The sequence below is a fragment of the Haplochromis burtoni genome, unplaced genomic scaffold (assembly GCF_018398535.1).
Source record: "Haplochromis burtoni strain Fernald_Lab_line unplaced genomic scaffold, NCSU_Asbu1 Contig_59, whole genome shotgun sequence".
Lineage (NCBI taxonomy): Eukaryota > Metazoa > Chordata > Actinopteri > Cichliformes > Cichlidae > Haplochromis > Haplochromis burtoni.
The window spans coordinates 627781-644601 of NW_024582420.1; the positions used below are offsets into that span (position 1 = coordinate 627781).

General features: G+C 40.4%; 1 protein-coding gene across 3 annotated transcripts in view; it reads left to right on the plus strand.

Annotated features, from left to right (window-relative positions):
• Positions 1 to 16821, plus strand: part of ankrd11 (ankyrin repeat domain 11) — a 111759-nt gene that overhangs the window by 23019 nt on the left and 71919 nt on the right. For 2 of the 3 annotated variants that reach the window (XM_042221005.1, XM_014338366.2), the window contains exon 2: positions 5744 to 5823. The exons of the other annotated variant lie outside the window; for it this stretch is intronic. The gene's annotated coding sequence lies outside the window, so the exon portion shown is untranslated. The remainder of the gene's footprint in view (positions 1 to 5743; positions 5824 to 16821) is intronic. 3 annotated transcript variants of the gene reach the window in all.

The following is a 16821-nucleotide window of genomic DNA, read 5'->3' on the forward strand; positions in this document are numbered from 1 at the left end:
TTCCGTGATGTGGAACTGGTTTGGTGTTTGTCCGTCAGATACACAACAAAGCACATTTTTTTGCAGAACATGCAAGCGGCCGTCGTTATTGTCGTATTTGTCGGACTAAGATGCTCTTAAATCTGGGAGTAATCTGGGTCCTAAACTCCGTATCTTCAGGTCAAACAACACTGCAGCATCACTGAGAGTTAAAAACTGTCTAAATTCTTTCATCTTTAATAAAACGATCAGCATTGCTGCTTTACCAGGTGTAACTATGAAGTTTAACTTCCAGGCATCCATGAAAACAAAAGTTATTACATTTAACGGAGTTAGAAGTTAGCAGGAAGCTAGCGGAAGTTAGCTCGCTAGTTTCGCTAGTTACCTAAGCATGATATAGCATGTTCTGACTGAGAGATTTCTGAAAAAAATCAAACGTACAGCTCTGCTATCACTTCCAACATAAATGAAGACAGGAAACTAAACAGCAGTGACGTTTGTAGGGTTACTGAAGTTGGGCTAGCTGGTATATAATGATGTGCTACGTGATCGCTAGCGACACAGCTATGTTAGCATAACATAAACAGTGAAGCTGGAGGACGAACACTAACACTTTTCCACTTATAAAAGTTAACGTGAAGGTTCTTCATGGTTAGAGACAAATGCAATCGCATGGCAGGATGCTGTAAACGGACCAAACTTCAGTCAGGAGAACAACTGAGATAATCCATCCACAATACGAGGTTAGTCATTAATATACTGCAACAACATGGGAATAGAGCAGCTGCCAGAGAATTCAACATTAATGAATCAATGGTACAGAAGTGGAGGAAGCAAGAAGAATGAGTTTAATAAAGTTTGATTTATCTGACTGCTTTGTTTCGCTTAATGTGCCTTATAATCCCGTGCACCTTATGGTCCGAAAAATACGTACTGCACACTGCAGTTTAATGTTGCAAAGCACCTCTTTTTAACTTCAGTGGATATTATACATGGTTATGCTCAGGATATGTCAGCCCATTTCTACTGGAAATGCCTTTTGGTTAAACTTTCAGCAAGGAATTTGCATTTGCACTGTTACATTTTTATAAAGCTTTAATGTACATAAAAACCAGCTTCTTGTTTAAGTGAAAATAAATGGAAGGTTGTCTTTTTGCGCTAGTAATGTTGTGGAGTTGTATTTTGTCTCGCATCAATTATATCGTCAGTTATATCGTTATCGCAAATTTTCAAATATATATCGTGATAAATATTTTTGGCCATATCGCCCTGCTCTATTCCAGCAGTGCAATTCGAGTTCTAAGCATCCCAGAAACTATTCAGAAAAGTCAAACATGACTTATAAAAACACCAGTATAGCTTTTAAGGCCTACAAGTAAAAAACTACATTTTCCGCGAAAATGACGTCACTTCCGGTTTCGGGCAGGAAATGGCGGACATGCGATAGTTCGCCTGACGTCTGTTTCAATGTGGGAAGTGTTACGAACAGCTGATCGGATCGGCAAAGCGTGTTTCTGGAATATTATGTTTTTGTTCCTGCAAGCGCTTTTTATGCAATTTTTGCAAAGCTTTATGTGGAAGGAAACCGTGACCGAGGACAAGCTGATGGCATAAGATGTAAGTACAACTCCTCCGGTTTCATATGCAAAACAAATTATTGCGCTAGCTTACACGGTTCAGGTTCTACAGGGATTTAAAAATAGTTACACAAAACGGAGCGTGCTGCTCTGACCGGCTTTAAAGGGTTAACAATAACAATGTATTGAATAATGACTTTAAAAAATAATATAAAATAGTGTGCAAATACTGATAACAGTGCAAATGTTTGCAATATAAGAAATAAATGAAAAATGTAAACATCTATGTTTAGTGAACTTTGCAGTGTTGCTCTGTGGTGCAGCTACGACACTGTAGCAAAGTTTACACACTATGTCTACTTGATCCACGTCTGACTCCGCGAACCCATAATGTTTCCACACCACTGAAGTTTTTTTTACCTCTCTTTTCAACCAACGGCAGTCACTCTCCTCTCCAAATAACTTCTGCTTAGCTTTCCGAGCTTCCCTCGGGTCCTCTTAATTGTTGTGACACGTGTTCGAAATGCAGAGAGGTGCGCTCGATTTGCCACACGGAGCAGCGCGAGAGTAAAGCACGAGGGAGGGGCTAATAATCGGCTCAGTCATTTTTAATGATCGTTGAAAGCCCAGATCGTAATCGTGATTAAAATTCGATTAATTGAGCAGCCCTAATATGTTGTTAATATAAAGTTGAGAAATTCATTTTTTGGGTTTTTTTTTTTTTTTAAATCCAGTTCTTGATGCCTGAATTTGAGCTGCTTCTGTGCATTTGAGGTGCAATACTATTTGCATACTGCTTTTTGGTTATCTCTTTGTCTCTGATGATCTAAGTCAAATGCAAAGGAAATCTCCATACATAGCTCTTGAGATGTCTGGTTTTTTTTGTCAGATGCACTAGCATTGGTTCACCCCATTCCATGTGTTCATTATTTCTAGTTTTTGCAGTTCAGCATCTGTGATATCAAAGAAAAACACAACTTTTTGTTTCAGTCTCTTACCTCAGTAAAGTCCTGCAGTATTTCTGGTCTGAATGCCCTTGCACGATGCCTATGTGGCCTGTGACACTCTTTATGAAATCAGACAAGGGCCTGAGCTGTTGTTCCAGGTTGACTTTCAGCTGCCTCTGATCTGCTCTATGATAGGACAGCCAGACACAGAGCTGACTGAAGAGGTGCGTTATAGCCTTGGGGAGCACTGTTGAGTTTGTGTTTTATGGTCCAGACTTCTGATGGAAAACAAGTAGTGATTCAGGTTTGCAGAAAGTGAAGCAAAAAGATATCTGTGCCCTGAAACCTGTGTTAAATCTTGCCTGTCCTCCATAATCCCAAAACATCCAGAGAAGGCCTTTCTCTTTACACAAAGAGAACACGCACTTCAAGTGCCATTAGTGGTCATTCACATGGAACTGTTGGTCTCTGTCCTCACTGCACACAGTGAGTCTAGTCTTAAGTTTAAACGGCAGGACATTTGCAGTGTTGATACAGCTGATGAGATGGTTAGGTAAGTAAAGCTCTCTAAACTATACCTCTGTCTTTTTTCTTTCTTTATTTTGCTGCAACCAAATGTTTGAGTCAGTCTAGGCGCAGTTCTATTCTCCAAGCTCCAGTGAAGAGATTTATCTCTTTCATCAGTCATAGTCTGTCAGCATCAAAGACGGGCTCTGATTCTTGTTGAAGGTCACCATTAAAACCAGGGCTGGTCTCACTAGCTCGCTCACCTTGGAGCAGGATTTAGAAAGGCTTGTAGAAGTGCACACATGTTGTAGCTTATTGCACCGTGCCTCACATATTCTTCTGTTCCTCGCTGACATGTGACCTGCAGTGCTGCAATAAAGTTGGCGAAGCAATCTGAAAAACACTGCTGATATTTCAGCAGCTTGATAATGGTGACAGTGAAGATGCAGAAGTGAATATGCAGACCTGTTGTCATGGTGATGCAGAGCTAGAAATGTCTTCTAATTATGCACGATCATGTTAAATGTTTGAAGTCAGCTCTGCATAGTTTGAAGGCGAGGCTTTTTACTAAGAGGAGTTAAGTGGAGCCACACTTTAAGCAGGTGTTTCAACCTGTTGACCTGCATTAGTATAGAAACAAATGTTACACAGTTGTATAGAAAACATAGAAACGTGTCAGCGTTTGGAGACTTCTACAGTCAAAAGTTAGGCTTTTATGGGACTCATGTCAGTCGGGTTAATGTTTTGTCTAAATTTGCCTGTTCAGTAGATTTTGTGCGTGTGCAGCACATATGTGTCACTCTCTCATGCTCTCCTGGTGTAGCTTAGTCAACGCTCTTTATCTAAGACGAAAGCATCAGTAAGAAGTTTGTCGGTTCCAGTAGGTAAACAACCGTTCAACCTTGGTGTTAGTTGGCTTTTGTTCCCTGAGCAATGCACACATATTTTGTGATTCTCACCGCAGATTTCATGTGAGCTGATTTCATAGGCTGTGCACAAAGATGATGATCCATTTTTCTTTCTTGCTTATTTCATTGGCACCTGTTTGACTATCTCCCTGAAGATGGATATCTGTCATCTGTTCTGCACCGTAGTTGAACTTCTTATGTCACTTGTATTTCCTTAGCAGTTTCTTCTAAAAGAATTTGTGCAAAGGGACAGGTCGGCTGTCTTTTTTTTTTCTGTTTAACAGAGTATAATTAAAATATAAAACACTGCTCTCTTTGACATACTCTGCAATACAGGCTAAGCAGAATAAAATATGCATGTGCAGATACAGTCAGTCATTTTTTTAAGCAATGTATGTGTCTGCAGAAGCATTTTGTAGAAAGCTGACAAAAAAAATCTCAAATCTTACAAAGGTCTCTGGAGAAGGTAGTAGTGGTTGAATCACGCTCAAAACAAGTTGTTTGTGCAACACGTTGTCTGACTTGGTCAAACAGTACAAATAGCTGGTCTGAGTTGTCATGCTGAAGGGGAAAGGAATGGGGATATTATTTTTATTTTTTAATTTCTTTTTTAACAATAAGGGAACATATTTTCATTGTCTCTGGAGTGACACAATGCAGTGTTTTACTATATTGTACAGATAACAGTTGTTAAATTTCAAACACTTTTATTCTTAGTAATATGGTGTGTTAAGCACTATAATGTGACTCGACCGATTAACCTTATCTACCAAAGTTGGCTTTGGTTTCATCGTTATGGTCTTTGTCAGTTGGTTTTTTGTTGGCGGGTTTTGTTTTTTTGTTTTTTGTTTGTTTTTTGGGGATCAATAAAATGGATTGTCCTTATCCTGTATTACAAACTCTGGGAGGGTGGTGTTGTACTCCCTGTCTGGATTGTAACAATCCATCAATCCTGTACTTCCCACTGGGAAAGCCCCCACAGGTTCCACTCCAGTACAAACACAAATGCACATCTAACCATCATCCTCCTTACCACTCAGACCCTCCTAGGGAGGTCTGACCTTAATCCTGTCTTGCATTCACACTTGCCACCCTGCCTGTGCTAAAACTGAAAACAAGATGCCATTGAATTTTTCCTTTTAGCCCTGTTATAATGCATTAAAGCATATGAAATGATGTAATACGTGTGGGTTCAGATTGGAGTTTTGTCCCAAAGTCACCGGAATGCCAAACCCAACACTGGGCCCCTGTTAAATACCCTCCCATGTCCCGCTGCCTAAATCCTGATAAACCCTTGTCCTCATTGTGTGGTTGGACTGGGGGCAGGGCCAACAGCAGTACACTGACTTTAGGATTTCTCTTTATGCCATTACTCGTTGACCTGTCTCTGACGTATTTCATATAGTCACTTGTTGTTCAGAGGTTGAATTTTTTTTTCCAGACTTGCAAACCATACAGTCATAAAAAGGATACTGGTGCATGGAAATTCAAATTGCGTGGACATGACATGTCCAGGCGTGGAAGGTTAAGGATAAGGAAAAGTTTATCTTTGTAACATATTGAAATCACTTTGAAGTACATGAGGTAACATGTTTTTGATAAGACAAAAATGGGAGTATCTAGTGTTTAGTTGGAGGAGCAAATATGGGGACAAAATGCTTCACTGCTTTTCTCAGTTAAATAACTAAGAGATCCTTTGAGGATAAATTTGACCCTCTCCGTCCATCTGAATGTGTTGCATAAAAATGTGAGACTGTTTGTGTTTTTCTGTTCAATAATTTTATATATATTATATATATATATATTTTTTTTTATCCTTTTTCAGAATTCGTGGATTCTGCAGCAGCAGGTGTATTTTCTATTTGGATTTTAGCCCACTGACATTCTCCTACAGCCATGGAATCGGTATGTTGACACAAATAATTTTTTACTTGGTCTTTTTAGGCCTCTTTCACTGAACTTCTACTAGCGAGAAGTTTCTTCTTAAAAAGATGTTTTATGGCTGTTTGTTTCTTTTGAGGGCTTTTTGGGATTGGGATGCATGTTGTGTGCAAAGACATTCTTTACGAGGAGAGCACAGGAATCAAATGATATTCACATGGAGAAGTTTTCAGGTGTTTGCTATGGATTGAAGAGTTAGCTCTGAATTGACCTCTCTTTAGTTTAGGTGACCCTATATTCATAGCTTGTTCTCCTGAAGTTCTTGACTAATTTCATTGTGATATATTTGTAGAGCCCCCCCAAGAATTAGATTTGGATATTTTGCAAGTAAACTTGTTTGATATGATCTTGTGTAAAGCCAGTTTCTATTAAAGAAAAATGAAAAAATGGATAACTCCAGCTCTGGTGCGGTGTGACAGTCTCTCCGTGTTATTCCCAACATGCCCTTTACTATCAAACATCCATTTTGAAATCCAGGTATAACCAAATAAGCTAGAGTAATAATTCTTTTGGCATCTAAAACCAGACAAATTGGACTTGGATATACCGGATTTAACATGTCCCAGACCACTGTTTTCTTCCATTTGGGGGTAGGGCTGGGCCATATCATACCGTTCACAGTAATACCGGTCTAATGTCGGGCAATGATAGGAAAATGAAATATCACGATAGAATATGGGTAAAACGCACATGCGCAGTGCCTTTGTTTTCATACGCACATGGCAGAAAAAGCGTGCCGGTGACAGGGAATAAGAGGGGCGAAAGCGGATTGTTGAATGAAACGGATGACCCACACTTGGTTTGTAAAAATGCTGCAACTTCAGTGGTGTGGAACTGGTTTAGCTTTTGTCCATCAGATACACAACAAAGCACTATTTTTGGTAGCGCATGCTAGCGGGCCGTCGTTATTACCGTGTTTTTTGGAAAATACAGCACACTTAAAATCAATCCTTTGATTTTTCTGAAAGTTGACAGTGCCCCTTATAATTCCGTGTGTCTTATGTATGAATTCTGGTTGTGTTTACTGACCTCGAAACGATTTTATGTGGTACACAGCGCTCGAAAAACTGTCAAATGTTTTAGTACAACTTTGCTAAGCTATGAAGCCGCACCGCTTGATGGATTGTTGGAGTGTTGCGGCTATCATCGGCAGAAGCCTCGCGGAGTGATACGTACTGTGCTTCAGCATAGTATTACGGTATTGTGTGTGTGTGTGTGTGTGTGTGTGTGTGTGTGTGTGTGTGTGTGTGTGTATAACCTCTTTTTAAGTTTTGTGGATATTATACATGGTTATGCTGAGGATATGTCGGCCAGTTTCCACTGGAAATGCCTTTTGGTTAAACTGTCAGCAAGGAATTTGCATTTGTGCTGTTAAATTTTTATATAACTTTAATGCAGATAAAAACAGCTGCTCGTTTAAGTGAAAACACCTTGATTTTTTTTTTTTTAATATTTTTTTTGCACGAATAAAGTTGTGGAGTTGTAAAGTATCTTGTCTAGTGTCAATTATATCGTCAGTTATATCGTTATCGCAAATTTTCAAATGTATATCGTGATAAATATTTTTGGTCATATCGCCCTCCTAATTTGGGTTTGCAAAAATCACATAAAAAGTGCATGGAACAACAAAAACGTAATCCAAACAGTTTATCGATCTGATCAGCTGTTCAGAGCACCTCCTACATTGGCATATACGGCATCAAGTTGTCAGCATGAACCTCCATGTGGTTTCATGCTCACCGCTAACTACAAAAATAGGAAAAGATGTCATTTTCATGGGATTTGCAGTTTTTTATTTCCCCTGAAGCCTATCAAAGCTCCACTGGTGCTATGGCATCATCATATGGTATGTTTTAATGCGTTACTGACTAAATTGAAATAAACATCACAATTGTGTTAAGTGTTTCTATGAGGGCAAACATGTTTTGTTGCAGTGCAGCTTTATATACTTACCAATGGTTTGTTTTATTTTTAGAAAGCAAACTTTGTTATTCAGAATTTTCACTTTGGCTGCAAATATATATCAGTTATAAAATGCTCTTTTTTCTACTTATCATTAGACCCTTTACATGCACATATGTGCCTAAATGCTACAAGTAGTCGGATTTACTCTGTATTGTTAGGCATGCATGAGACTGTGCAGGAGATGCTTGTACCAACAGGCAGGCTGAAAGCTCAGCAACCCCTGAGCTCTATCCATTGGAATGCATGTATTAAGAATAGGGCTTAGTGCAAGCCTAACCTCTGCTTTCCTGTCCCATTGTCAAAGGCTGTGTGTGTGTGTGAGACTGTAAAAAAGTAGGTCACAGCTCATGTAGTGCAGAACTAGCATGTGTCCAACAAAAGCCCTCCGTTACCTTCTATCTGTCTCACTCACACATGCATTGCACACGCACAAACACATCTTTATGTTTGATTAATGCGAGTAGCTGAGAGCACAACCCATTTTACTGTACTTCTGTCAACAAACACGCACTGCCTTGTGGCAGGAAATGCAGTAAAGTTGGTAGCAGTTAAATATAATTCACAGATGAGATTGAAATGAAAGGGCAAAAAATAGTTGAATGTGTTGTTGTTTGGGGGTTTTTTTGGTTTTGTTTTTTTAACTCAGCTGCTGAAGGTTCAGCGTCTGGACTGTCTGCACTGCCCGACACCCAACAGCTGCGAGGCTGCCTATGCACCTCTTCTTCTGCACAAATTCATCTCTCTCTGTTATTGACTCTCCTGCGCTTCCTCCCCATCCGCCTCTCTCGCGTCCCTGTGCCTGTGGCCGTGCACTAGCAAGAGCAGCTTCTGTTTACCTCTCCGAGCTGCCTATATCTGCTTACTGTCAGTGGAAACCAAGGAAACTGATCACAAAGCTTATTATCGTGCCAGGAGTGGAGCTGTGTGTGTGTGTGTGTCTGTGTGTGTGTTGCCACTCTCCTCCTCCCTCTCCTCATGTGATGCTGGTCACATGGTTTCCAGGCAAGCAGCTCAGTAAATCAGAATCAGACTTTTATTTTTAACCGCTTTAAATCCTCCACCTGGTCTCCGTGGTTAGCAGAATTGACTGAGGTTCCTGGTGATTACTTGTTCTTTTCTCTGCCCTGTGTGTTTATTATTACCAACATGACTGTTTTGGTGTCATGTCTGCATGAGTTGTCTGCGTGAGTTTTATGTGGGGTTAACAGTGATCTGCTCGTACAAATGGTACAGACATCATTTTAGCGTTATCTTTTCTCACATTCATTTTTCTCGGCCTGAAGTAGAGATTCCTGATCAAGATTGTGTAGCTGAATGGGTTGCATAACGAGCACAGATTTTTCATAACATGACTGAAAGAAGAGGTTCTACTACGGTGCACCAAAGCCCCTGCGCCGACTTCTTTATTAATCAGCATCCATACTGCGTTTTGACAGAAATGTTTAACTAATATGTTTGTAGAACTACGTTTATGAGCGTATGAACTATGACCACCATTTGTCTGTCCTCACTAGTAACCACCAGAAATACCAGCTAGTTAATCCAATTTTCTGTTTGTTTGTTTGTTTGTTTGTTTGTTTGTTTTTATTATATGCAATTCCAGTTTTCTGTTGGTTGATGCCACCCACCACTAGCAGCCTCAACAGACGGCTGCGCCCCTCTTTCCTTCTATGTCTGGAAATTGTAAACAAGCAAGGTGAAAAGTAAGCAGATGACAGCTGAGTGAAGCAGCCAGTTCTGCAGCACTTTGTTGTAGAAAATGAGCGGTTGTATATTGGCTGTGTCCGAGTAAACTGACACATGCGTAGCAGCATTCTGCACAGGCAGTGTGGACACTAACCTGTAACAACGAAAGGCTGCTGGCACACTAGATAAATTAATCTGAAGTGGTGTAGCTGAAGCCCCACCCACATATGAAGTGATAGACTTGTCATGTCTATCCAGTGGCAGTTCCAGATTTGATTACTGATTAAGCATTATCAGAGGCATTCTTTGATATGCCTTTTGTCGCCTGAAGTCAGGTTTGACTTTATGGTCTCTGGCCAGTATGTTGCCATTAACCACGTTCTGTGTGGACAGGAAGAACCGCACAGATCTGCAGCATTTAAAATATGATTTGATTATCGAAGGATTCTAAATTCACATGTAGCACATGATTGTATCCTGTTTCAAATGTTTTCTTGTTTTTAGTCTTTCTCTGCTTTAAACAACTGATAAATTAGTCATCAGAAAGATTCCTAAGTGATGGGAACGTGTCTTTACTGCATGGCTTCTGTCTCAGTCTATGCTGTAGCCAGCCATCAGCAGTGCTGATATAATTCTTTTATCTTTCAAAAGAGGAGCTGAGAGGGGAGATGTCTGGGTGTTCGATTTGGTGCAGATGAAAGGGAAAAATTCTTGTAATCACACCTCCTCCACTGGCTCCCTCACAACTCCCCTTCTATCTCCTCTTCCTTCTCTAAAGCAGGGCTTGTTCCTCAGTGGGGATTAGTGTGAGCGGCAGCTCTGAACAGGGAAGTGGGCCCTGCCAGTCACATTACATAACTCGCCCCCGCTACTGCGGCTCGGCATGGCCCGGCTGGAGAGAGGACCATAGAGGCTTTGTTTTCCCAGCCTTCCCTTTTCCTCTCCTGTGCTACTGCTCCTCCTCCCCCTGAAGCAAACTGCATACTGATGCTGTATAGAAGGAGCCTGTTTACAGGGAACAGGCAAAGCACTGTGGTATAGAGTTTGGAGAAATACGCTAATAGCCACACTGAATGGCGGAGAGCTCACATCTTAGGCATAGGAATTTGAGGTCCGCTATAGATTGTTGAGATTCAGGAAAATGGGAAGAGGGGGAATGCAGTACTAAGCTTAGCTTCCTACCCAGCGGCTCCATATCAGTGTGTTGGACTTTGACTTGCATTTGATGTGAAATATTTCAAGGATCACAGGCTGAGAGAGAGTTTAACTACTCCCTTATTGTTTTTGTGTCATTGTCCTGTGCTTTTTTAGCACACTCACACAGACACCCTCTTCCCCATGTGGCAGAATGCCATTTCTAGTGGGTAGTGAGTGGGAGGCCAGTCTTCTCCGTGTAACGAAGGTTCAGACCATTTAGCACTATGAGTGAGTGGAAGTAACTCGTAGGTGTGAGAGTGAAAAGAATACAAAGCATCGCATGGCGGCAGGCACATAAACACATCTTGCAGCATTGAGCTTGCTCCTTATTACTGCTGTTTTTTTCTGCCATGAATTTGGGATAGTTAACAGATTGTTTCAGTGGTGAAAAGTGGTTTAAGTAATTTGGCAGAACATGATTGACTCTTAGAAGCCATGGACATTGCAAATCCATTTATTCTGTTTGTAAGAATTTAATAGCATGTCTTTAGAGACAGTTGACACCATATTTGCGAACCAACACATAATTGGGGGTGAAGAAGTTCAACTGTACTGCCTCTTTTCATAGATCATCGTTTTTGTTTTCTTGTTTTTTCTCATAATTTCTAACTTAATTTTTGTGTCACTATATCAAGCAGTCTAGCTATGCCAGTAGGTTTTTATTTTGTGTTCATTTATGCGTGTGATTTTCAAACCACGTGCAATTACACTTGGTTATCAAAAAAGGACTCTTATGAATTCCTAGGAGAGCAGAATTCACATCAGCTCGTGGCACCAATTTCAGCCATTTTGGAAGGTATTAAATCAACATGTAGTCCAGTTTTTGTTTTTGTTTTGTTTTTTCTTTTTCAATCCTCACAGAAAAATTGACACAGTTGTTTTTTTTGTTAAAATGAAATTCTACAACTCTGTATTTGAACTCTGTTGGAAGCTACAAGAGAAATGTGGTCTTTTGTTTGATAACATGCCACTTTACAATTGGGTGATTGGGTTATTTTCACAGACCACAGGCCCCCTGCCCCCCCCCCCAAAAACAAAAAACAAAAACACCCTTCCATTAGGAATGACCGAGGGGTACTGCAAAAAGGGGAAATAAATACTTTTTTCTTTTCAGTGCTTTTAACATGATTCAGATCTGGTTGCCATGGTGACTGTAACCTGCTGAACTGCTTGGCCCCTCATCACTGCATGCTGCTATATTTCATACTGCATTTGTGCGCAATCAGATTGGACATTTCTCTAATTTATTATTCTTTAGGGTTTTCTCTCTGTCTTGTTATTGTATATTTTTGTTAAAGAATGCATGCGTATACAAAATGTTATACACCGAGAGAGAGTGTGAGTGGCCAACGCATCCAATACTGTAAACATAGCATTTATATCTAATCCCGCTCCTATATTTGCTTAAAAACACAAAATAGTGGTATCACTGCATAGCTATGAACACAGGATGTTGGTCTGCTTTCATCTATTTAAAAAAAACAAAAAAAACCTTAAATCTGCTCTTGCTGGGAGGTCATGGTTGTTTCTCAGGCAGTGTTTTCCTCAAGCTAAAGTACATGTTAATACACGCACGTACAAAGAGGAAGTGTACCTGATGGTTAGACTGATTTAGGCTCACTGCTGCTTCATGATGTTGGTGGTCTATGAATTGCCAGCTACTTATTCTATCATCAGCCGGAACCCTGTATTTAAAAAAACAAAGTCTCCTTGCTGAGTCACATTTTCTTCTTTCACTTCTTGTTTTTCGAACTGATCTTAAACATCACATCATAGCAGCTCACTTTCATTTTTGTCATGTGGCAGTATAATTATTGTTGGATTTATTTATTGTTAGAAGATGCTTGTCATTTTGTAAAATTACAATTGTTACATTACATCCTTTCTTTAAGGGGAAATCAGTTAAAATAATAACTTCCTCCATATTCTTCTAGATTATTTGTAAAAATTGAGAGGGCTATGCTCGTCTGGTTTGTATTTGTGTACTATCTCGGCTTCATCTCTACATTTTGAGACAGGCTTGAGTGCGCTTTCAGTGTGTCAGCCATGAGCCAAGTTCCCATCAAAGAGTAGCTGCTACACCAAAGACTGTGTTTAGATGTGACGGCTAATTTTAGAGCTGCTAGGCCGTTGTCCAAGGTGGGGGAGGATAAGATAACATTGAAGTAGTCCTCCCTTCCCTACACAGTTTGGTTTTGTTTGTCCATCCAATAACCCTCTTTCAGCCCCTGTGGCTGTTGTGCATAAATAGAAATGCTGGGTGGTGGTGATAGTGTGTGCAAGCCTAAATCGTATTCATATTTTCAAGCTCTCAAATGTTGTCTTAGATCTTACTGACAAGAGCACAAGCAATGACACATGCTGTCGCGTGCCAACATTGTTTGATAGATTAAATAAGTGTTTGTATAATTGGTTAAGCGAACTTCAAAATTGGTGCTAAAAAAGAGGTTTTTGGTTTTCCACCAAAAGGAAGCTTTTTGTAAGTGGGATTTAATATACTTAAAAAGTACTTACTAAATGGCAGAACAGGAAAAAGCATTAACTGCTTTTATGTTGGGTAACACAGACACATTTCCTTAATGGCGTGGACTAATCATGCAGATATGCATGGTCACCCTCCAAACGCCCATTGTGAGCAGAAATAACCCTTATTATTTATTATTGAAAGTGAGGACAGTGGAAAGATAACAAAGCGATTCATGTTGTCTTGTTTTCAGTTTCATGCTTCTGTGTCAGTTGTAATGGCTTAACCTGGATTAAGAGTTGGTATAAATTGCAAAACTTAACCATATGTTTTACTGTGTTTAGAATCTGTGCTACTCTGTAAATCTCCTCTCCTAGAACAGCAGTTTAAAAAAAAAAAGGCAAGCAAAGGGCCATTAAATGTTGAATGAGTGCAGAGAGCGGCTAAGATCCGTACTCTACAGTTTCTAGCCATAATAGCACCGATAATGGACTGTGTTCTGATTTGTTTATGTCAGAAAAGCATCTGGTTTCAGGAAATTTAGCCCTGAGTGGGTGTAGATATGTTATTTGTTCTTTTATTTATTTATTTTCTGCCACTGATCTGAATTTCATCCATTCAAGCCATGCTCACACACAAACAGACCTACGAAATCCCAGTTACTCACTCACTGAGGCCGCACAACATATGTGGCAAAGCTGTCCCTGTCTGGCCCCACTCTCCAGTCCCTCTCACAGCCACAGAGCAGTGACCTTGGTTTCAAGTAGCTATGCTCTGATAGAAAGCCAACACCTCTCTGGGGATGGGCTGACCTTGTTGTCTGACACAGTGTAAGTCTGCATGCCCCTCTCTCTATCTCTCTCTTGTCTTTTCTCCTATTCACTCTCCCACACCTCAGTGTCAACAGCCTAAACAGAGTCCTTCTGTGTTAACTTCACCTTTGCAAATGCAGAATAGTATACTGCACAGGAGTAGCCCTCTATTGTTGTGTTGTTTCAGTGCAAATGCAGCAAGACTGCGAAGGCAGGTTTGGGCCTCTCCCTAGCCAGGTGTTCCTTCATCAGACAGCCTGTCCCTCTCAGTGACAACGCATGCTTTTTATAAGGGTGCGTGCAGCAGTGCACACGGGTGTCCCCTTCCTTTCTGTCTCTGCCTTTGATTTCCTGCAGCTGTTCGGCTGTGTATGTGGCATGGACGGGTCCGAACATGAACAGAACTGAAAGAGTTTTTATAGGTGGAGATTTTTATTTATTTTTTTTATGCTTCTCTACTAAGCTTATTTCTCTACTTCAGCCTTCTTGCTTTATATTGACTCTTTCTGTGCTTTTGGTGTTTAGTGTTATTGTTGACACTAAACACCCCCTAGTTTTCACTTGTGGTTACAAAAAAATGGGGGTCAGCGTTTAGGTGCACTCTAATTGTGATTATAATCATGAGCTCTGTGTGACTGACCATTCATCTAGTTCACATTAACGTCCTTAGCTTCACTGTGCTGTGTTTTGAATATTGTTGGAGATGTTTTAGAAAGGCTTCTTTAGCTTCAAGGCTTCTGAGTGGGTGTATCATTGTAGATACTTTACTGACAGCACCGTGAAAGAAAAAATAAAATGCTGGCCTTTATAACTAACTTCTCAGCCAAGGACAGATATCAAACATGGTCCTCAGAATCACTTCCTAGATAAAAATTCAGGCCACTAGTTTAGTTCAGTGATTGAGCGGAAGACAAATGCTATATGGCTGAAATGCAGGGGGCACCAGGTTTGAGTCCAACCAAAATGGGCAAAAATGCCCATTTTATAACGATGAACATTCTGTGACAGGCTAACTTTACTGTTCTAAACATTAAACATTTTTAAAATATAGTTATAAAAATATAGTAAATAGGTCTGGAGTTTTTCTTGTAGCTGTCTTTTCGTATGTTCTAAGTGAATTTAGTGAAACTAAAGATATTCTCAAATGTTGAATAAAAAGGGACAGAAAAAAGAGCATTAGTATCTTGTTTATTGCTATCTGGAAAACATTTCCCCCTGTAAATCACAAAGTGCTTTGCAAAAATACTCATACCTGTCAGCATGGTGGCTTTTGATGTGTGCAGTCCAGTTGTGTCTGTTTGTGTATGCTTTGCGTCAGGCTTCAGACTGTGTAAAAGCTGGGCTGGGGCCAGCAGCCAGCCAGGAGGACAGACGAGGAAGCAGATGGATCTGTTTGGACTTAACCCTTCCCACGCCACTTCATCCTCTGGGCCTCGCCAAACCTGCACGTCTCTCTGCAGAGCAGAAGGAAGGGAGCGGAGTAGCTGACTGTGGGTGTGCATGGAGTTCGGGGGGATGGGATGCACACTGATGCTAATACCAGCAAGCAAAGAAGATGGACACAAATCAGAGCGAAAAGAGAGACTGTGCCTTTGCAGACTTTTAGTTACACAGTTTGTGTGTCATGAACTGTGCTAACACATGGCTCCTGCCTCCATGTTGGTCCACTGCTGTCTCCCTCCAGCTCTTTCCCCTCCCTGGTGCACTTTGCTGTCTGCTTTCTCAGCCAAACCAGCACTTAGCTTGTTTGTCCTGGGACTATTTTGCTTTTTCTGGGATATAAAGTCATCATAACTTGTGAGATCCCTCGGCTCTCTTCCAACTGTTTTAGTCTGTGTTATTGCTCAGGCCGTCTTTCATTGATGGCAATTTCACCTGCAAATATATAATTTCTGACACTTGTGTATAAAAACCCATTTGCCGCAGACAGGCATCCATCGCTATCTCCTGTAAGCTTGACTTGTTCAGCACTTGTAAGCAGGAGTATGTCCTTAAAGTGGTTTCAGTGTGACCATACTGCATTGGCCTGTCCAATTTGTCTACAAGCATAACCATAGAGGGTTTGCATGTGACCTGAGTTTTTGTCGATTTTCCCACAGTTATTCCAAAATCTACAGCAAATGTCCAAAATTTATTATAAGCTATCAATACAAATACTCTCAAAATAGTCATTTAAAAAAAGCAGACATCTACTGATATGCACCAAGCAATGTAATGCTTTTTCTGCCTGTGTAGTAACACCCAAGCAAGTAGACAGTTGTTGGTCATAGATTAAACATTCAGAAAAGACTATCAGTTCCATTAGACTCACTATTGCTCTTTAGACTGGTAATTTGTTATTGTACACATCCATACACTGCGATATGATTTTAATTTTAAGCTTTGTTTACTACACTGTGTGTGACGTCAACTGAAGAATAAACATTGTTTTTGAAAGCATTTTCATTTTCTTTTAGTTCCAGAAACACTCCCAACAGCAGCATGTTACTAAAAATGGTTGTTTTGATAAAACAGGAAACACTTCCTTTCACTTTGCCCTCTCCATTGTGTTTAGGGTGTAAAGTCATGTCAAAATATGGGACTACATGCCCTCTGTTTTAGTTGTTTTGGACTCACAAATTTGATGAAGGAATGTGAGGTCCTGGTTTAATGGCAAATCGATGGTTGCTGAGTAAAGTTTCTGGAAGACTCCCTTCCTGCTCTCTGTGTTAACCAGCGGACTGTAAATAGAAAACCCCAGGGGAGGATCAATACCACGTCTGCCTGTTGATAAGGAGGGAAGCTCACTCTGTGAAAGAGATGTTTTTTTCTTGTAGTGTGTGTGTGTGTGTGTGTGTG